Source organism: Schistocerca nitens, chromosome 5 (genome assembly GCF_023898315.1).
Source record: "Schistocerca nitens isolate TAMUIC-IGC-003100 chromosome 5, iqSchNite1.1, whole genome shotgun sequence".
Lineage (NCBI taxonomy): Eukaryota > Metazoa > Arthropoda > Insecta > Orthoptera > Acrididae > Schistocerca > Schistocerca nitens.
Window position 1 is genome coordinate 171,086,135 of NC_064618.1, and position 21,031 is coordinate 171,107,165.

Sequence of the window (21,031 nt, forward strand, 5' to 3'; positions counted from 1 at the left end):
CATATCCTTTATTACGGTACGTTTCCCTATCCTGAGAGTTTCCAAGTGATCTAAAAATCAGCAAGTTCCAGAAAGTAATTGGTTTAAATCTGGATAAAGATACTTTTGCGTGAACCAGAGCTACAAAATTTAACATGTATGCTCTGTGTATGAAAGGTGTAACTGAAAGTGCTGTTGAATGCTATTACAGATCTAGATTACTCATACGCTAGAATCTATTTTGATCACTGAGATTAACTTTCATTAAAGAATTATTTTGTTTATTGAAATGGTAGTGTTGTAGTGTGGAACGTTTTATTACTTTGTTTGTGTTTAACAATAGGGAATTTCATAAAGGTTGTGTGTGATTCATGTCGCTAACATGTTCTCTCTCAATTCCAGTAGTCAGAGTTTGCATTCTAATTGTGAATGCTGAATTTTGGAAACGAAGTAAAAAATCCGATTGCATTAACCTTTTAGACACACGATCATGGCTTTATCTGGTAACATATTGTTCCTAGAGCGTAGTGAACCTAGGTTCGAAATCCGTTTAAAGCTCTATTCTCTCTTTCTAATCCAATGTTGAGTTTGAAAGGAAAAATTAGCAGTTTTATTATTTTAACCCTTTAAACATACGATCACCTTCGATTAATCCCGTAAAAGGGATAACACTTATTACTTTGTGTTTAGTAGAGGCAGTGTTACAGGATAACTGCAATCAGTCCTACCTTTGGTCAAAACAGAATATCTCGAGGTACTAAAATCAAGTGAAATGTATTTTATATTCCAGTCTTTGTATTTGATGTGCATTGCAAATGCCACACTGTCTATCAAATTTTTCTAATTACTACATATAATTAATGTGGTGTCACCGCCAGACACCACACTTGCTAGGTGGTAGCCTTTAAATCGGCCGCGGTCCGGTAGTATACGTCGGACCCGCGTGTCGCCACTGTCAGTGATCGCAGACCGAACGCCGCCACACGGCAGGTCTAGAGAGACTTACTAGCACTCGCCCCAGTTGTACAGCCGACGTTGCTAGGAATGGTTCACTGACAATCACGCTCTCATTTGCCGAGACGATAGTTAGCATAGCCTTCAGCTACGTCATTTGCTACGACCTAGCAAGGCGCCGTATTCAATTAATATTGAAATTTTAAAACATGTACCGTCAAGAGCGCTGTACACCAATTATGGATTAAAGTTAAGTATTCTAAGATCTTCGTACTTTATTTGCAATTCTCAAGACATTGTATTGTTGCAGACGTCACGCCAGTCTGCGTGAGCTTAAACGCGTGTATTTCGGCCTCCTCTAGCAATACGGTGTTGGCTCTTCTGCCAACACAGCAATTAATCTTAAGCATCTGCTCAATGTGGGGATATGAATAACACTTTCCAAAATAACTGTCAAACGTGGTAACTAACAGATTGCTCGACTTTACATATTTCCTTTTCTTTTTCATATTTTAATGCTGTATAAGTGAAAATAAGGTTGGAATTACGAAATCTGTTGCATTGAAATGCCACACATTTATGAAAAATTGCGTAAGAGGAAGTAGTGCTGAGACACAATGGTCGAAGAAGATGGGCATTGGAATAGTGAATTGCTTAACAGTAGTGGAAGAAGAGAGAGTAGTAGAACATTCTGTGTTCTTCTGAAGAAGGTTATATAGTGGATGATCCAAGCAAAGAACAAAGATTTTTCAACAAAAAGACTTTACTAGTATTAAATTCTGGGCTGCAGCTGAATAAGATGTTCCCCAAATTGTATGTTTGTTTTACAGCACTAGACAGATGTCAAATGAAGAGAAGGTAAATCTGTAGATTCAGAAGCATTGGGATCGTGATATATTGAAAAAATATTAAAGTGAAATGAGCTTGTAAATATTAAAAAGAATATTTGCTGCAAGGAAAAATCGAGTAAAGAAGTCTATAAAAATCTTTACCTAAATAAGGGACGTCTACTAAGACATACAGAAGCTGTAAATGGAGCACTGGAAGGAGCAGTAATTTCGTAGAAAAACTGTAGCATCAAACAAGGAAAAGAGTGAAAACAGCAGATAGTAGGTGTATAGAACAGTTGTTAAGAGATGAACAGATTAGTTCAAGATAAGAGAAAACAGTGAACGATCAAAAATTAAAATAAATATGTTTTCCTCTAGAAAGTCTGTAAGTAATGGTCGTTCTAAACAAAATAAGTTAAGAGTACTTAAATCTTCCTGAGCACGTTGTTTTATCTAATTGACTAACTCCTATCAAATAACTTTGAATCCATGCTACAGTTCAGTGTTTAGATGGATCTCGAAATGCAGCGATGAATTTCATGATGCGTGTGTAGTAAGCTCGTAGATTATACCACGAAAATCATAAATGCGAAGTTCATCGAGTCAACAGCATGGCAGTTTCTGTTCCTGTACGGGACATATAAGCTTTAGGTAATCGCACAAAGCTCTTTAAGTCCTTATCAACAACGGTTTCATTTTAACAGCAGACAAACATGCAAATTACACAGATTCACGGGAAATATCGGCAAGAGCTCTTTGCCGTACATATACAGTCACCGGTCGGCAAATACGGATGAATCTTTCAGTGTGTGATGCGTTGAGTGTAGCTGTTTCCGACTTGTTTCCGCAACAGGACAAATAAGGTTAGCAGTAAGTGCAGCAGACCAGCGTTTATTGGTTGTAGGAAAGCTAATACGAAACTCTGGTCATTGTTTTGAAACATGATGTGAGTTCCCTTCTAGGATAAAGGATGTCAAATAATTATGTACGAAAAGATTTTAGTTTAGCGTTTGATTCCCATTGTACGCAGCCAATACTTATTTCATCAGTAAAACATTTGACAGGTAATACAAATTTGTGGAAGTACATACAAACAACATTGTAGCTAGTAACAGATATCAAATTATAATTCTTTTAGAATATTGGGAAAAAGGATAAAGAACAGTACAAACACACTAGCTTAATATCAGGTGATAGTGCGACATCAGCTTATGCTTTTATGATGGCTCAACGACGATAAAGACTATGGAATTGATAAATTTTTACTATCACTTGAAAGACAGTCCATGTGTGGGAATAGACCTTCAGTTATACAGGAGATCTTTCCGAGCAGCAGGGGAAAAAACGATTGGTACATATAATGCTGAAAGGAATCTAAAAATTATATACCATTTTACATTCAAAAGAATATTTATGTAGCTGTAGCTATTTTTATGTAGCTTACAACGATTGCTGGGGAAGCACATAAAATAACTAATTTACAAGGAAGAAGATTAGATTACAAAGAATTTATGGAGGTTATTAGACTAAATGCAATATATTGATCGCGAAAAGCACGTAAAAATTGCGGTTGTGAACGAAGCGGCAGACGGTAGTATTATAGGAACGCTGTATTTTCACTGGAATTTTTAGGCGGCATTTCTTGGCGAATGCTGTGACGCAAATGTGGCACACTTTTCTTCGTCTGTATTCGCCACATAGACAAGAAAGTCTCCTGTGACTGCTTGTTTCAACAACAGTGAACAGCTTTGATCAGAACACAGGCGGTTTCTAAAGGTCATATCTGTTAACAAAAACTTCGACGTAAATTATTAACTAAACCGTTGGCCTGACAAAACAACTGCAGAAGTATAATTTTGTATATCCAGGTGAGAAGTTCGTAAAAACTTCATTATACAACTGCAACCGAAAATTTATAACAGAAATTATTTTTATTTATTTACTGCGGAACTAGTACTAGGCACATGCCCATCGTCAGCAGCATCAGCATGAAGAAAAACGAACACATTCAAAATAAGCTCTCTTCAGAGCGTAGAATTTGGTATTACTGAACATGACCGTTACTTTTTCAAATAATTTAACTTGACTAATAAATGGTTTATAAAAAAGATGCATCCGATTTGGCACGTCTATATTTCTGAAACTAATAAACATACACAATGAATTTTGTTTTTTGATAAACTAGTAACTCAAAAAGCTTTTTTCATACCTTTTCATATGTGTTCAATGTCCCCCCCCCCCCCCCTTGAGATGGGCGGCATTTGTCAATGCGGTATTCAAATTGTTCCCACGTTGCAGCGAGCGTGTCTTTAGTTACAGCTTCCACAGCTGCTGTTATGCGAGGTCTCTGTTCACTCATTGTTGTTGGTGAGGGAGGCACATAAACAGAGTGTTTTATTAACCTCCACAAACAAATAATCACATACAGTCAGGTCCGGTGACCTTGGAGGCCAGCAATGCAAGGCTGCATCATTTAGCCCAGGGCGGCCAATCTATCGTTCAGTAAGTCTTTGGTTTAAAAATTCCCGCACTTCCAGATGCGAGTGTGGCGGTACCCCATCCTGTCGGTAAATGAAGTCGTTCGAATCAGTCTCCAACTGGGGGGAAAAGAAAGTTCTCAACCATACCTAGATATCTGCTTCCCGTAACAGTGTTCTCGGCGAGCCGTACACCTTTTCCCGTGAAACTGTACAAAACACATTAAATTTTGGATAGTCCTTCTCATGTTGTACAACTTCATGTGGTTGTTCCGTACCCCACATTCTCACATTATGACGGTTCAGCTTTCCATTTAAATGGAAGGTTGCCTCGTCAGTAAACAGTAAGCTTGGAAGAAAACTGTCATCCTTCATCTTGCCAAGAACTAAATTACAAAACTCCACACGTTGTTGTTTGCCACCTTCACGAAGAGCTCGCAGTAGCTTAATTTTATGTGGTTTAATGTATAAACGTTGAGGCAACACACGCCAGACGGACGTCAGGGGCATGTTAAACTGTCGAGCTGTACGGCTAACGGATTTCTACGGACTCCTTGAGAAACTGTGGCGGATGCATTCGACGTCTGTGTCAGACAGTCGGGGACGGCCAGCGATTGCCTTCACACAAACAGCCTATTTCTCGAAATTGTTCATGCGATCGTCTAATGCTCCGTGCTGTAGGGGTTCAAATGGTTCAAATGGCTCTGAGCACTATGGGACTCAACTGCTGAGGTCATTAGTCCCCTAGAACTTAGAACTAGTCAAACCTAACTAACCTAAGGACATCACAAACATCCATGCCCGAGGCAGGATTCGAACCTGCGACCCTAGCGGTCTTGCGGTTCCAGACTGCAGCGCCTTTAACCGCACGGCCACTTCGGCTGGCGTGCTGTAGGGGGATCCACACCATACGTAGTACGAAAGTCACGCTGAACGGTTATTACTGACCCGCACTGCGCAAAACTTAGAACACAAAATGCTTTGTTGCCACGATACCATTATTACTAGAACTGAAATGGGTGCATACTGCTGCTACCTAGCGGGAACTATGTAAAATTCGAGAGTTTGCTCTTTCCAACAGTACGTTGCTCACGCCCATATCCCAAATAACTAATAGTTCTGATATTTTTGCCAACGGCCTTGCCGCAGTGGTAGCACCGGTTCCCGTCAGATCACCGATGTTAAGCGCTATCGGGCGGGGCTCGTACTTGGATGGGTGACCATCCGGTCTGCCAAGCACTGTTTGCAAGCGGGGTGATTAAACTGATATACGGCCGGGAGAGCGGTGTGCTGACCACATGCCTCTCCATTTCGGCATCCAGTGACGCCTTTGGATGAGGATGACACGGTGGTCGGTCGGTACCATTGGGCCTTCCAAGGCCTGTTTGGACGGAGTTTAGTTTAGTTATGATATTTTTAAAATCGGATGATTCTTTTTTATTCACCCTGTATTACGCCTGGACGTGTACTCTGATGTGGATGGGAAGGGTGTCATATGTCCGTTGTAAACCTCTTCCGAGGAAAACTGGCCCACAACTGTTGTAGCTGGTCTTTGATACACAGGATACGAGCAGTAGGAAAGGATTGTCGCCCGAATTCATCCCACACGAGTTCTATCAGAGACAGTTCCAGGGGTCTTGCTGCCCACAGGAATACTTCAGCATTATGCCTGCAGTTCACAGACACACATTTCATGTGTGAATGAGCATTGTCCTGTTGGTAAATGGCACCACAATACTGTCACACGAAGACTCAGATGTCCCGTGACGTATCGTTAGGTTACCAGAAATCGCTCTGTGACTATCAGCTATGACTTCAAGTCATACCCCATTGCTCCCTAAACAATGACCTCAAGGGGAAACACCTCTATGCTTTTCCAAAACAATGGAAGAACGAAAACATTCCCCAGATCTCCACCATAATCGCAGACGCTAGTCATCCACGGTAGTGCAGAACCGTGATTCATCGCTAAACAGAATGGGATGCCATGGATGAGCAATCCATGCTTTCCGCTCCAATCGCAGCTCTTTGTTAGCGACAGCTTACGCTTGGACGGTAATTCCCTATTCGGCTGCTGCTAGTATCTGACCAACAGTGCAGGGTGACACAGAATGTTGTAGGGAATCTAGTACTTGTTCTCAGAAAGCATTCGTAGATGCGAAGGGACTACAGTATGCTTGTTCCACAGAATGGCTATCCTCCTTTGTGGTGGTCAGACATGGTGGACCAGAACCTTGATAACGACCATGCACATTCTCACATTCCATGCAGTGCAACATTGGGCCATTGTCACATACGACTACCTCACAAATCTGGACATTATATGATTCGAAAAGCCGGTCAAATGGAGAACCACAAGGAGGCTCGTTTTTAACTCTGTCTGATGCTGATAACACTGTCCCATACGAGTCTGTGGCAGCATACGTGAAGCTGTTCTGGTTGTCAGGCACAGATTCTCTAACGTTCCAGCAGATATTGGCATTTTCGTTTTTGCGCCGTGTAGCTGGAGTCATCCCAAATAAATACTGTTCATCACGTTTTAATGCAACGCCCAGTGTCTCCAGAAAGCATTCTGTTTATTTCCCATTAAAAACAGAATCATTTTTAAACTGGAATTTTATTTGCCCATACGATAGAGCGGTCCAAAATTAGTCTAATGCGATGTTTGTTTTATCGGTATATACACTCCTGGAAATTGAAATAAGAACACCGTGAATTCATTGTCCCAGGAAGGGGAAACTTTATTGACACATTCCTGGGGTCAGATACATCACATGATCATACTGACAGAACCACAGGCACATAGACACAGGCAACAGAGCATGCACAATGTCGGCACTAGTACAGTGTATATCCACCTTTCGCAGCAATGCAGGCTGCTATTCTCCCATGGAGACGATCGTAGAGATGCTGGATGTAGTCCTGTGGAACGGCTTGCCATGCCATTTCCACCTGGCGCCTCAGTTGGACCAGCGTTCGTGCTGGACGTGCAGACCGCGTGAGACGACGCTTCATCCAGTCCCAAACATGCTCAATGGGGGACAGATCCGGAGATCGTGCTGGCCAGGGTAGTTGACTTACACCTTCTAGAGCACGTTGGGTGGCACGGGATACATGCGGACGTGCATTGTCCTGTTGGAACAGCAAGTTCCCTTGCCGGTATAGGAATGGTAGAACGATGGGCTCGATGACGGTTTGGATGTACCGTGCACTATTCAGTGTCCCCTCGACGATCACCAGTGGTGTACGGCCAGTGTAGGAGATCGCTCCCCACACCATGATGCAGGGTGTTGGCCCTGTGTGCCTCGGTCGTATGCAGTCCTGATTGTGGCGCTCACCTGCACGGCGCCAAACACGCATACGACCATCATTGGCACCAAGGCAGAAGCGACTCTCATCGCTGAAGACGACACGTCTCCATTCGTCCCTCCATTCACGCCTGTCGCAACACCACTGGAGGCGGGCTGCACGATGTTGGGGCGTGAGCGGAAGACGGCCTAACGGTGTGCGGGACCGTAGCCCAGCTTCATGGAGACGGTTGCGAATGGTCCTCGCCGATACCCCAGGAGCAACAGTGTCCCTAATTTGCTGGGAAGTGGCGTTGCGGTCCCCTACGGCACTGCGTAGGATCCTACGGTCTTGGCGTGCATCCGTGCGTCGCTGCATTCAGGTCCCAGGTCGACGGGCACGTGCACCTTCCGCCGACCACTGGCGACAACATCGATGTACTGTGGAGACCTCACGCCCCACGTGTTGAGCAATTCGGCGGTACGTCCACCCGGCCTCCCGCATGCCCACTATACGCCCTCGCTCAAAGTCCGTCAACTGCACATACGGTTCACGTCCACGCTGTCGCGGCATGCTACCAGTGTTAAAGACGGCGATGGAGCTCCGTATGCCACGGCAAACTGGCTGACACTAACGGCGGCGGTGCACAAATGCTGCGCAGCTAGCGCCATTCGACGGCCAACACCGCGGTTCCTGGTGTGTCCGCTGTGCCGTGCGTGTGATCATTGCTTGTACAGCCCTCTCGCAGTGTCCGGAGCAAGTATGGTGGGTCTGACACACCGGTGTCAATGTGTTCTTTTTTCCATTTCCAGGAGTGTATTAACAGGGATACTAAAGCACAAATAATAACCAGCAGTCCAGCAACGACTGAGCAGCGCTGCTGCATTGTGATAGTGCTCAGCGCTGCTCGTGTACTGATCATTCCTCACGTTTCGCTGTCTCTGTTAATACATGTACATAAAGCAATATCGCACAAGGTAATCTGGGACTGCTCTATCCAATGGGCACATAAAATTCCACTTCAAAAGTCGTTTTGTTTGTAATGGGATCAAATAAAAGCTCTCCTCCGACATGTCGTATGAAGAACGTGGTGAGCAGTATTTGTTAGGGCTGACTCCAGCTACATGCCGCGAAAACGAAATTGCAATTATTTGCCAAAATATCAGAGAAAACGCGCTCCACAACTCTTAGGAGAGACAGTATACCCTAACAACCCTGATAGTAGCACTAAACACGATCACGAATAATGTACTGTAATGGACGTTCTACAAATCATACAGAATACTCGTCCAAGCTATGTGTACGAAGTTGCCTTAGCATCCGACAATGCAGTGACATCTTTACTTCTAGGGATCTCGTTCCGTATTCCAGCACCAGCAGCCACAAGGGCGGGGAAAAGTCTGAAGATGGTTTGAGAAAAGGGCTCAAACCAGTTGCTAAAGGAATAAAAATCTGAAAACGCGATCGAGAATGTTTTTATTTGATTTTTAGCATTTTATCCGACAGAGCATTGTAGGTGCTTCACTTTTTTTGGTAGTTAATTTTCCTGGCTACTTTTATTTTGCCCAGCCTATATAACAGCTGTCCTTTATACATACTACAATGTTTATTTAAAATGTACACAAGAAAACTGATATCGACGTTATACAGGGTGAGTCACTAACTATTGCCACCTAGAATAACTCCGAAAGTATGATAGTAGCTGAAAAGTTTGTGGGACAAATGTTGCATGGAACAACGGGGGCCATAATATGACGTTGGTTTTTTGTTGCTAGGTGGGGTCGTGCCAGAGATGTGAAGGTCAACTTTGTTGAAACTTCCTGATAGATTAAAACTGTGTGCCCGACCGAGACTCGAACTCGGGACCTTTGCCTTTCGCGGGCAAGTGCTCTACCATCTGAGCTACCGAAGCATGACTCACGCCCGGTACTCACACCTTTACTTCTGCCAGTATCTCGTCTCCTACCTTCCAAACTTTACAGAAGCTCTCCTGCGAACCTTGCATAACTAGCACTCCTGAAAGAAAGGATACTGCGGAGACATGACTTAGCCACAGCCTGGGGGACGTTTCCAGAATGAGATTTTCACTCTGCAGCGGAGTGTGTGCTGATATGAAACTTCCTGGTAGATTAAAACTGTTTGCCCGACCGAGACTCGAACTCCGGACCTTTGCCTTTCGCGGGCAAGTGCTCTACCATCTGAGCTACCGAAGCACGACGCACGCCCGGTACTCACAGCTTTACTTCTGCCAGTATCTCGTCTCCTACCTTCCAAACTTTACAGAAGCTCTCCTGCGAACCTTGCAGAACTAGCACTCCTGAAAGAAAGGATACTGCGCAGACATAGCTTAGTTATTTTGAATGGGATGCTATAGTTTGGTTCTTATTTTCTGATAGCGGCTATCGAGACGAATCCAATGATATGTAACAGTAAGGTCTTTGAAGGTCAATGAAGGCCACAAAGGTGGCATGAACGTCCATTTAAAGAAGGTGTTCGAAGTGATGACCATTGACATCAATGCACTGCTGCAATTTCTTGTCATGGACTGAGTAGCATTCCTTATCACTTTGGCACTTATGGATGCACATGCTCTGACACTTCTCTCTCGCATATCGTGCAAATACTGCATATTCGCCGAATACGGCGTATCCATCTAACGCGCCATTGACATGTAAATACTATTCGACGCTTTCGCAATACAACAGTAATAGGAACGGTAAGACTAGTATCGTCGAATCAAGCGAATGTGAATGATGTAGTCCTTAGAAGAAAAAGTCTATATGCTTCTCATTTACGGAGAATGCCAACGAAATTCAGAGCTAGAGACTTATGCGCTGAAAGATATCCTCAACATACTCACCCTACACGACGTACTTTTAAAAATGTGTGTGATAAATTGAGGACAACTAGAGCATTAACGCATCGGAAACATAGCCGGCAAAGAAAAGTTACTAACGACGAAACGGAAATTGGTTCTCTTGCCACTGTGGTTCGAGATCCTTGTGTTAGTTCGCGTCAAATCGCAAGGAAATCTGGCTTGAGCCAGAGTATTGTTATTCGTGTTCTGCATCGCCATGAATATCATCCTTACCATATCAGTCTCCACCAAGAATTAAGTGGTACGGATTGTATGCGTCGCATTAAATTCTGTCGATGGGCTCAATTTCAGATTCAGAGGGATGACACATTTATTAATTTGATTTTATTTACTGACGAGGCTACATTCACGAACCATGGAAATGTTAATTTGCATAACATGCGTTATTGGGCTACTGAAAATCCATGTTGACTGCGGCAAGTTGCACACCAAAAACCGTTGTCGTTGGATACAGGATGTGGGATTCTGATGGACAGAATTATAGGAATTATATTAATGGTAGGAAGTACACCACATTCCTACAAGAAACATTAGGTCTGTTATTGGAAGAAATACCTTTAGGAACAAGAAACAAAATGTGGTATCAACACGATGAGTATCCGGGACAGTTTTCGCTGATGGCTAGAAATGAGCTGCAGAGACAATTCCCAAATCGTTGGATTGGACGCGGAGGAGATGTGTCGTGGCCGGCTCGTTCGCCAGACTTGACGCTTCTGGATTTTTTTCTTGTGGGATTCGTAAAACACATTGTTTATAAAGACGTTCCAACTAAACCTGAAGATATACGAGAGAGGATTGTCAGAGTATGTGCTTCGGTAAGTGCCGATGTGATGAGGAATAGCACCCAATCCATGATAAGAAGATTGCAGCAGTGCAGTTATACCAAAGGTCATCATTTCGAACATCTCCTGTAAATGGACGTTCATGCCACCTTTGAGACCTTTGATGACTTTCAAAGACCTTACTGTTACACATCATTGGCTTAGTCTCGATAACCGCTATCAGAAAATAAACCAAACTATAGCATCCCATTTTAAAAAACAAAGTTGACCTTCATATTTCTGGCGCGACCTCACCTAGCAACAAAAAGTCAACTTCATATTATGGCCCCGTTGTCCCATGCAACATATAACCCACAAACTTTTCAGCTACTGTCATACTTTCGGAGTTATTCTAGGTGGCAATAGTTAGTGACTCACCCTGTATATTTAGAATTCTTCTATCGTATTTTAGATGACTAACGTGGAAGGCAGCAGTGGATTGCAGTTATATTTAAAATACTTTCCATTGCCAGCATATTTGATAGAATTAAGCCTTTTTGCTTTAAATATTTACATTGCTTGAAGTTATGTGAGGGAAAATGTTGTGGCAGACCAGTTCCGTTAGAAAAAATACTTTTACTTTGAAAGTGAGCCATCAGTATCTCAACGAAGTTTTAAGCTGCAGAGTTCATCTAAGCCTCTGTTAAACGATCTGGAAATTCTTATTTGTATATAGTTACTGCCTTGTATCCATTGGCGTACTAACTTTCTGGTACTTAACTGAACCTGTCAAAATTATGCACCAGCCTACATTCAGTGAAGACAAGAAAGATCAATGAACGTAATTTCGTTTCAGAATACTCTCCAGGACTTTGCAACATTCTTTTTATAAAAGCTTCCACTAGAGTTGAAAGCTGTTAACGCCAAAGAACAATGTTTTCAAACTGAGATCGAAGGCTTCTGTCCAAAACTTTTGTTTCTGTTAGGAATGCCTTAAACTGACTTTATTGTATAGTGGGGGGGGGGCATAATATTAGTACATCTACGAAACTATAATGCACTTAAAGGAAATAATTTGTGATTATTGCATTAAGAAATTCATTCGTGAACAAAAGAGGTGCCAGACTTATCTTAAACGTTCCAAGAAAAATCAAAAGGATGCATTTATCCAAAAAAAAAAACTGTACAATAAACAGCCTAAGGAAAGGATAATGGTAAGTAAAATCAATATATTTAAAAAAAATTGTGACGGACCTCCTATTTCGTCCGTCAACTTTTATTTTATCCCTCCAGCACGATGTAAGTTCTGAGATATTTTGTAAACGATCACTGTCGACCGGGCAAACTCGCCACGAGTGCGGGAAATGTATTTGTATTAACGTTTTTGGAAAATATGTTGCAGAAAAGTTGTTATCGTAACGCCATGCTGCATCTTGAGGAGCTGGAAGAGAGAAAAGTATCTAGCTAAGGCTGTGTGATTGCCAACAGCTGACCTACAATATTTCAGCAGCCATAGAGTGTTGGGGACAATGCACTAATATGAATCCCTCGAAACGATGACTGTAAAGTTTTAGTTCCTTGTCTGTATTATGTACTGAAAGACGTATGCGCCAGACCATGGCTTTAAGTGAATGAACGTTGTATTTGCTTTAATTGAAAATACTGGAAGTCAGCCAGAGTCTCAACAGGCGCAATGACTGTGAAAATTGCAGCCAATATAATATTTTGAGTTACAGTACTAGTGACCTGTTATTTTTAGACTGTTAGAATTAGTATTCTTTGGCAATGATTGCTTATTTGAGTTTAACTTTCCCTGGTTTTATCATTAGTGAGATTAAATGTGTAATTTTTGCGGTGCAATAAATATTCTTAGGGATGTACAGAAACTACTTGTGAATTGAACTTTCGTCAGTTGTGAGCAGCTACAAAATTTAACTTGCTGTCCAGGCAGTTAGATGAACATTTGTATCTGGGAAACACCAAGTATTAGCCCTTGCGCAGTTTCTGGGAGTTTATTTTGGGTCTCTTCAGTTGGTGCTGGCCACTGGATCGGGTTTTAGAATCTTTGCGCCTCAAGGTTCGGTAAGGTGGAAAGTGAACTGACTGCTAACACCTATTACGATATTCGCCTACCGACAGGTGGACCATGAAACGTTAAAGTATACTTCTTCAATAATACACACCATAGAAATACATTAAGGAACACTTTAATAATAGAATGTAGGACTTGGTACAAACGATAGAGTTGGTAAAAATAAGGTAACAAAAATTTCTATCACCTCATAATAAATTTTCAAGGTATAATTATTGTTACTCCAAAAATGTATGCCTAAGTTCTGTGGGCGGAAGATACTTATCTCTTTTCATCTGCCTCAGTTCAACATTTCCATTACGGAAGGGCGTTTACACAGCTTTCCAGAAAGACAGGTGGCGCGCAAACAATATAATGCAGAGCCGGGGGTCACAGCATAGTCATGATGTCAGTCGTAACGACACGTGTATGCTGCGAATGCAATGTGTGCGGCGACTCGTTATGAGATGTGAATAAATAGACCTGTTGACCGGTAATTAATTTAACGCATGTTTGTTAATTTTTAATTATGTTTTTTTGTTGTATTAAGTTGGCACGCTCAGCTCCAAGGTCTAAATAAACAACTAACTAATTAACATAATTCGTTGAAAAGAATGGTGTTGTAGAGTAGTACAGGCCTTCTGAATTCAGTAAGTACAACGCAGCCAACTAAAATCAATGCGAAGTACGAAATATGGTTATGAAAAGCGGACGCTGATTTTATGTTCTAATCTAGGCGTCTTAATTTGACTATTGTATTGTCTACCGAAAATATTTCATGCGAATTACGAACTACCCTTTATCAGAAGGCTACCACCGTTGACTTTCCGTTGGGTTATTCATTATTAAGAATTATAATTGAAGTAAATTGTTATACAGTGTGATAATTGCAGTTATTGTATTTTTTAATTGGCTGTATTTCGTCACTTCAAAATGTTCAAATGTGTGTGAATTGCTAAGGGACCAAACTGCTGAGGTCGTAGGTACCTAGACTTACTCACTACTTAAACTTACTTATGCTAAGAACAGCACACACATCCCTGCCCAAGGGAGGACTCGAACACAATATTTCGTCACTTCATAATTCCTTTTCTCTCAATAAGCTCTGTGTGTATTATGCTGTTTGAAATAGGACGAGAAAGTAAAATCAGTAGTAATGAAGGTGGATGAGATACTTTCTTTTCGTGGAAAGATTTTTTGAAAATGTAGTACATTAGTACAGGAAACAGCACGCAAGGGGTTAATGTCGCCAGCTCCAAAGAGACAGAGCAAGGTGAAATATCTTCGTCGTGTTTGCACGACAGGAGACTTCGGACAAATTCAGAGGTGTAAAGTTAGGACATAAAAGTTAACGTAGATGTACACGGAATCAAATAGGGACCTCTCGAAGAGAGGCGAGAATTTTGTCATAAGATCTCGTAAGCTTTTAGAACTCATATTCGAGGGAAACTGCAAAAATGATTCTCCTTCCGTTGTATATCTTACATACAGTTGATGAGAAGAAGGTAAGAGAAATACGGTGCAGCACTGACTCACTGAGTGAGTAGAACAGGACACAAAGATGCTAATATTGATACTAACTACCCTCCGCCGTGCACTGTAATGTGACTTGCGGAAAACATACAGGGGTTGGACAAAAATGTGGAAACACCCCGACAGGTGCATGCTTGAGAATAGACACACATGCTAGTCAAACCTGCAGGCTGCACTGTTGTATTTGACCAATAACGGCACCTGTGCGATGTCTTCAATACGTTGCAAGTGTCAGCATAAGTCAGAACAGTGTTCTGCGTAGCTTTGAGAGCATGACGACGGAGCTCATTGTACGTGGGAAGATTGTTGGTACTCTTATAGCACGTGCTTCCCAACCAAGATAGTTTGGTGTTCCAGAAGGCATCGTAACGAAGATTTATACCGCTTGAAACGCGTATGTATTCATGTATTCACTACCAGCGATGGCGAGGCATGACAGAATCTCTGACCAGAGAGTTGTTTATCGTTGCTAGTCTGCGCTTGACCGCGCGACAGTGCAGTTGCAAGTTGCACTCTGTCGACAGTAGTAGTCTGGTACAGTTGCGAGTAATATGTGAGGAGTTGGCGAGCGTCGACATGGGTCTCTGGTCAAGATTCAGGACGAGGTATATTGTTAAATAAGGTAATGAAGCTGCATTGCGCACATCAGATAATGTAATGTATATTTATTGTAATTAATTTGTCCAAGAAACGCCCCAATAATAATTTTGTTTGCAAACCAAGCATTTTTAACAAAAGAAACATTTTATTGAAAGAATATTTCCCATGCTTTTGCTTAAAAAAATTTACTTAAGTTCAAAGAATATTTGCGACGCATTTCCTCCAAGCTATGGCGAAAATAAGAGCAGATGCAGTTTTAAGAAGGTAAGAATTTGGGTTTAATTATTGCACAGGGCCTAAGATCGACATTTCGGTCTATTTGCGTTTTCATTGTCACTGAGATTTCATTATCATTGAATTGTCTTTCATTTTTGTGGGGAGCTTACACTTGGTTCAGATTGCTATTTATCATTTATTGTCATTGGCATTAAATTTAAATTGCGGGGAGGTTACACGCTCACAGGAAAAGCAGAAAAACATGATCCGCAAAGTCACAATGCGTACGGTAGTGACGGCTGAGTGATGGTGACGGACGCGCGGTGAAGAAGATTGAGACGAAAAATAAGTGGACGACAGCTGCAAAAGTCACTGCAGAACTGAATGTTGCGCACTCGATCAACACCAAACCAACATAAAGGAAGTTCCATAAGCATAGAGTTGTAGGGCGGGCTGATATTCCCAAGCCACTCATAAGCGACTCAGATGTACGTAATAGACAAACGTAGGGCCGAAGCCATAAAACCGGGGCTATGGAGCAATGGAAGAATGTCGTTTGGTAGGATGAGTCTTGTTTCTAACTGGTTCCAGTCTCTGGCTGAGTTTATGTCCAGAGAGTGAAAGATGGAGGGGGTTCGATGATGATTTGTGAGCAATACCGTGGTGTTCCATGGGCCACACGGTTACCCTGCAAGATCACTCTACTGCCAAGGACCATTTTAGCTGATCATGTCCAGCCCATAGTAGAATGCTTGTTCTCCAATGGTGATGCTGTGTTCCAAGATGGCTGGGTCCCTGGTCACACAGCTCGCATCGTCCAGAACGGGTTTTGCGAGCACGAGGATGAGTTGTCGCCTCTCCCCTGGCTATCAAAGTCACCAGATGTCAATTGTATTGGGCGTTTGGGGTCTAATTTCGAGAGAAGAATCCCTAATCGCCATCCGCCTCATCGTTATCTGAGCTTGGCACTGTTTCCCAGGAATAAAAGTATATAATTCCCTTTGGAAACAATACAGGATCTGTATTTATCCGTTCCGAAACGAATGGAAGCTATTTTAAATGGCAACAGTTTTCCTACACCGTATTGTACATGGTAAAGTGTTGTGTGTTTCGGTGTTTCATATTATTCTCCATACGTCAATACTGATGTAGTCATTTTTGTCATTTTATCACGTACACAGATAAAAAGATCGTATAAGAAGAATAAAAAAATTGAGTAGGACCCATACTGACATTAGCAAAAGATGTTTATATCTCGTGTAGAATATCTGTAAATCCTATTTACGGAGTAATCAACAACGATTAGTCTCTACAACTGTGACATTGCTTTTGTTCTTTCTTAAAAATTACTCATACTACGGCAGTTTATAATTATCAAAAAAAATATTATCCCGTGATTAAATTTAGAAAGCCGCTGATTGCCGACCGGCCACCGCGTCATCTTTTGTCATATGGTGTCATTCGGATGCGGTATGGAGGGGCATGGGGAGGAGACCGTTCTGTCGACCGTTACAGGCCCGAGTTGCCAAAATTACTACCGTTAACACAACGTAATTCTCTTTCCTTTGTAGTAGCAGACTTGGGTATACCTGTAACCAACTTGTGTAACTGTTTCAAGTGCTGCTTAACCTAAAACATTCTTTTGCCAGTAGTGCCAATACGCGAGTTGCAAATATTTTTATAAGTATGAAGACAATTTAATGTAGTACAATTCGGCAATATTGAATTTGAAGCTTCACTGTGCTTGGAAAGTGTAATACAACTTTAATTTTGCTCCACTTTTCGTTCAGGTCTTGCATATTTTGATAAGCCTACATGCTATGGGTAGTTTAAAAACATACTGAGACTGAAGAGGCGAAAAAATATTCAGTTTAAGGGTCCATAGAACTTGCAAGTGTGGTATGCCAATAGAAGTTTCCTCGTAGATGAGCGTTGCTTATCAATAGAGAGACTATATAAACTACGAGTACCTAATAAGTAATACAAACAATTTAGATGTGGCAATATTTAATCTGAAATTTAATTGTACTTTCAGAGCGTAAGAAATCTTACTTATATTGCTATTTCATTTTGCACGAATTTTCGTAGACATCTTATATATATATGAAGGCATGCTAAAACTGACACCAAAATTTTTATTCTGCGTGCTGTAATAGAGTTTCTAACCTCAGAAAATGTGCCTCCAATTGAAATCCAAAGAAGAATGAAAGCTGTGTACGGTGATGTTTGTATGTAATCATTCTTGTGGGACGTTGGGTGGTTCGTGCTCATAAGGAAGGAAAAGATGGCACCAACCTCAATGTGTACGACAGAGCTCGGAGTGGACAACCACGTATGGCAACCGACGAGACTCGTCGGAATCAGGTTGCTGACCTCAACAGGGAAAGTCATCGGACAACACGAACAAAGCTCTCAGGTAAGGGTGGCTTATCACGAGAGAATCTACAGGCCACCATTGCAGAACTGCGGTAAGACAAAACTGTGTCAATTTGTCAGTTTTTTTTTTTTTTTTTTTTTTTTTTTTTTTTTTTTTTTTGCGTTTTGAACATGATGGTGATGGGTTTGTTAACAACACTGCGACCGGTGATAATAGCACGGTTCACCATTCTGACCACGAAAACAAAACAGCGTGAATGGAGTTCCATCCAAAAGGATAAATGTCGCCTAAAAAGTTGAAGACCGTGCTGTCAACAGCCAAAGTGATGCTCACAGTGTTCCGGGGTATTCAAGGATTGGTGCATTTGGAATTCATACCTACAGGCTCCACCATAAACGCTGCAGGGTACTGCAAATCCCTCAGAAATCTGGAAGTGCAAATACGAATAGTTCGTCCATACATAATGAAGACCTATACAAAAATACAGAAAAGATCACAGATACAATGAGGAAGAGACGGCTAAAATTTTATGGACATTTAAAAAGAATGGAAGAAACACGGATTACAAAGAAAATTTTTAATTACGTTAGTAAGCTGAAAAACACTGTAGGATGGATAGAAGCAGTAAAGAAAGACGCCAACAAAATAGGTGTTACAGAAGAAATAATATGTGACAGGAATAACTTTAGGCTACTTATAGAAAACGCAAACTATGAAGAAGATGCGCCAAAACCTCGACCCAAGAGAGTGTGGACAGATGAGCAGAGACGAGCAGTTGGCGAGAAAATGAAGAAGTACTGGGAAGAACGGAAGAAAAAGAAACACCATAAGTCTTAAGTTGTATGCGGTCCATAGCTGGCCAAATTCATAATTAAAAAAAAAAAAAGCAACCTCTCTTTCGATATGACAGTGCCAGACCACAAACGAACGCTGCGACATCTGCAGCAGTCCGATACCTTGGGTCCACTCCCAACGACCATCCTCCATTCAACCCTGAACGCCCCCATTCGATTTTCATCTGTATCCATAACCTAAAAAGTGTGGTGTCACCGCCAGACACCACACTTGCTAAGTGGTAGCTTTAAATCGGCCGCGGTCCATTAGTACATGTCGGACCCGCGTGTCGCCACTGTCAGTGATCGCAGACCGAGCGCCACCACACGGCAGGTCTCGAGAGACGGACTAGCACTCGCCCCAGTTGTACGGACGACGTAGCTAACGATGCACACTGACGAAGCCTCGCTCATTTGCAGAGCAGATAGTTAGAATAGCCTTCAGCTAAGTCAATGGCTACAACCTAGCAAGGCGCCATTAGCATTACATAGCTTGTACGAGGTGTGGCTAGAAAAAAACCGGACTAGTACTGGTGAAACAATAAAACGAATGAAATAAGGCTGAAAGACGCGTGGCCTGTCACGTGACTCTCGCTCCGCCTACTGCTCGAGTTTCATCTGCCTCCTGCACTCAGTCTGCCCGTGGCGTCTGTTTTAAGTAGTTGACGTTTTGTCTGTGCGTCGGAAAATGTTGAGTGTACAGAAAGAACAGCGTGTAAACATCAAATTTTGTTTCAAACTAGGAAAATCTGCAAGTGAAACGTTTGTAATGTTACAACAAGTGTACGGCGATGATTGTTTATCGCGAACACAAGTGTTTGAGTGGTTTAAACGATTTAAAGATGGCCGCGAAGACACCAGTGATGACACTCGCACTGGCAGACCATTGTCAGCAAAAACTGATGCAAACATTGAAAAAATCGGTAAACTTGTTCGACAAGATCGCCGTTTAACAATCAGAGCAGTGTCTGAGTTAACAGGAGTTTCCAGGATGTCAGAACAAATCATTCTTCGGCGTTCCTTCTGTTCAATTGTGAGACACTTTGGAACCATTTTTGAACACACTTTTTTCATGTTGAAACTTTCATGAAGAATCTGCCTAACACTTTCCTTGTCAACTCCTGTTAACTCAGACATTGCTCTGATTGTTAAACGGCGATCTTGTCGAACAAGTTTACCGATTTTTTCAATGTTTGCATCAGTTTTTGCTGACAATGGTCTGCCAGTGCGAGTGTCATCACTGGTGTCTTCGCGGCCATCGTTAAATCGTTTAAACCACTCAAACACTTGTGTTCGCGATAAACAATCATCGCCGTACACTTGTTGTAACATTACAAACGTTTCACTTGCAGATTTTCCTAGTTTGAAACAAAATTTGATGTTTACACGCTGTTCTTTCTGTACACTCAACATTTTCCGACGCACAGACAAAACGTCAACTACTTAAAACAGACGCCACGGGCAGACTAGGTGCAGGAGGCAGATGAAACTCGAGCAGTAGGCGGAGCGAGAGTCACGTGACAGGCCACGCGACTTTCAGCCTTATTGCATTCGTTTTATTGTTTCACCAGTACTAGTCCGGTTTTTTTCTAGCCACACCTCGTATCTAAAGAGTCTCACTTGTATCGTCAAGAGCGATGTACCACAAGGATGGATTAAAGTTAAGTATTCCAGGAGCTACGTACTTTTCTTTATAGCATTCATTACGTATCCTGTTTCAGACCTATCTACTAGCCTGCGTGAGTTAACGCGTGCCTTTCGGCTACTTCCAAGTGGCGTGGTTGTCTTACTACGCCACAACAAAAAACACCTTCGATACTTTGATAGCGATAAAGCGGTGCAACTAGGAGTGAGATCGTGGTCCATCAAAAAAGTCAAACACTCTACAGTGGCAGTATCAAGAAACTGGTCTCTCACTTGGAGAAATGTTTTCGTCCCCAGGATGACTCTGCTGAGAAATTAATATGTAGACAGGAAGAATAAAGATGTAGAATTTTAATAAATTTTGTTTTATTTAAAAGCCTTTAAAAGTTTTCACAAAAAAATTAGGAGCATTAATTTTCAGCACGCTCTGGTATTACGTTTGTGGTGCAATCAGTGTGCATTTTCATAAGCAATAAAGACTATTTAGATGCTGAAATATTTCATTTGAAGTTTGCAAACTACACATATATCATAAATTATAAATGTTTGTTTTCGAGTAATCGACTCTGACATTGTTTCTGTAGATGTGA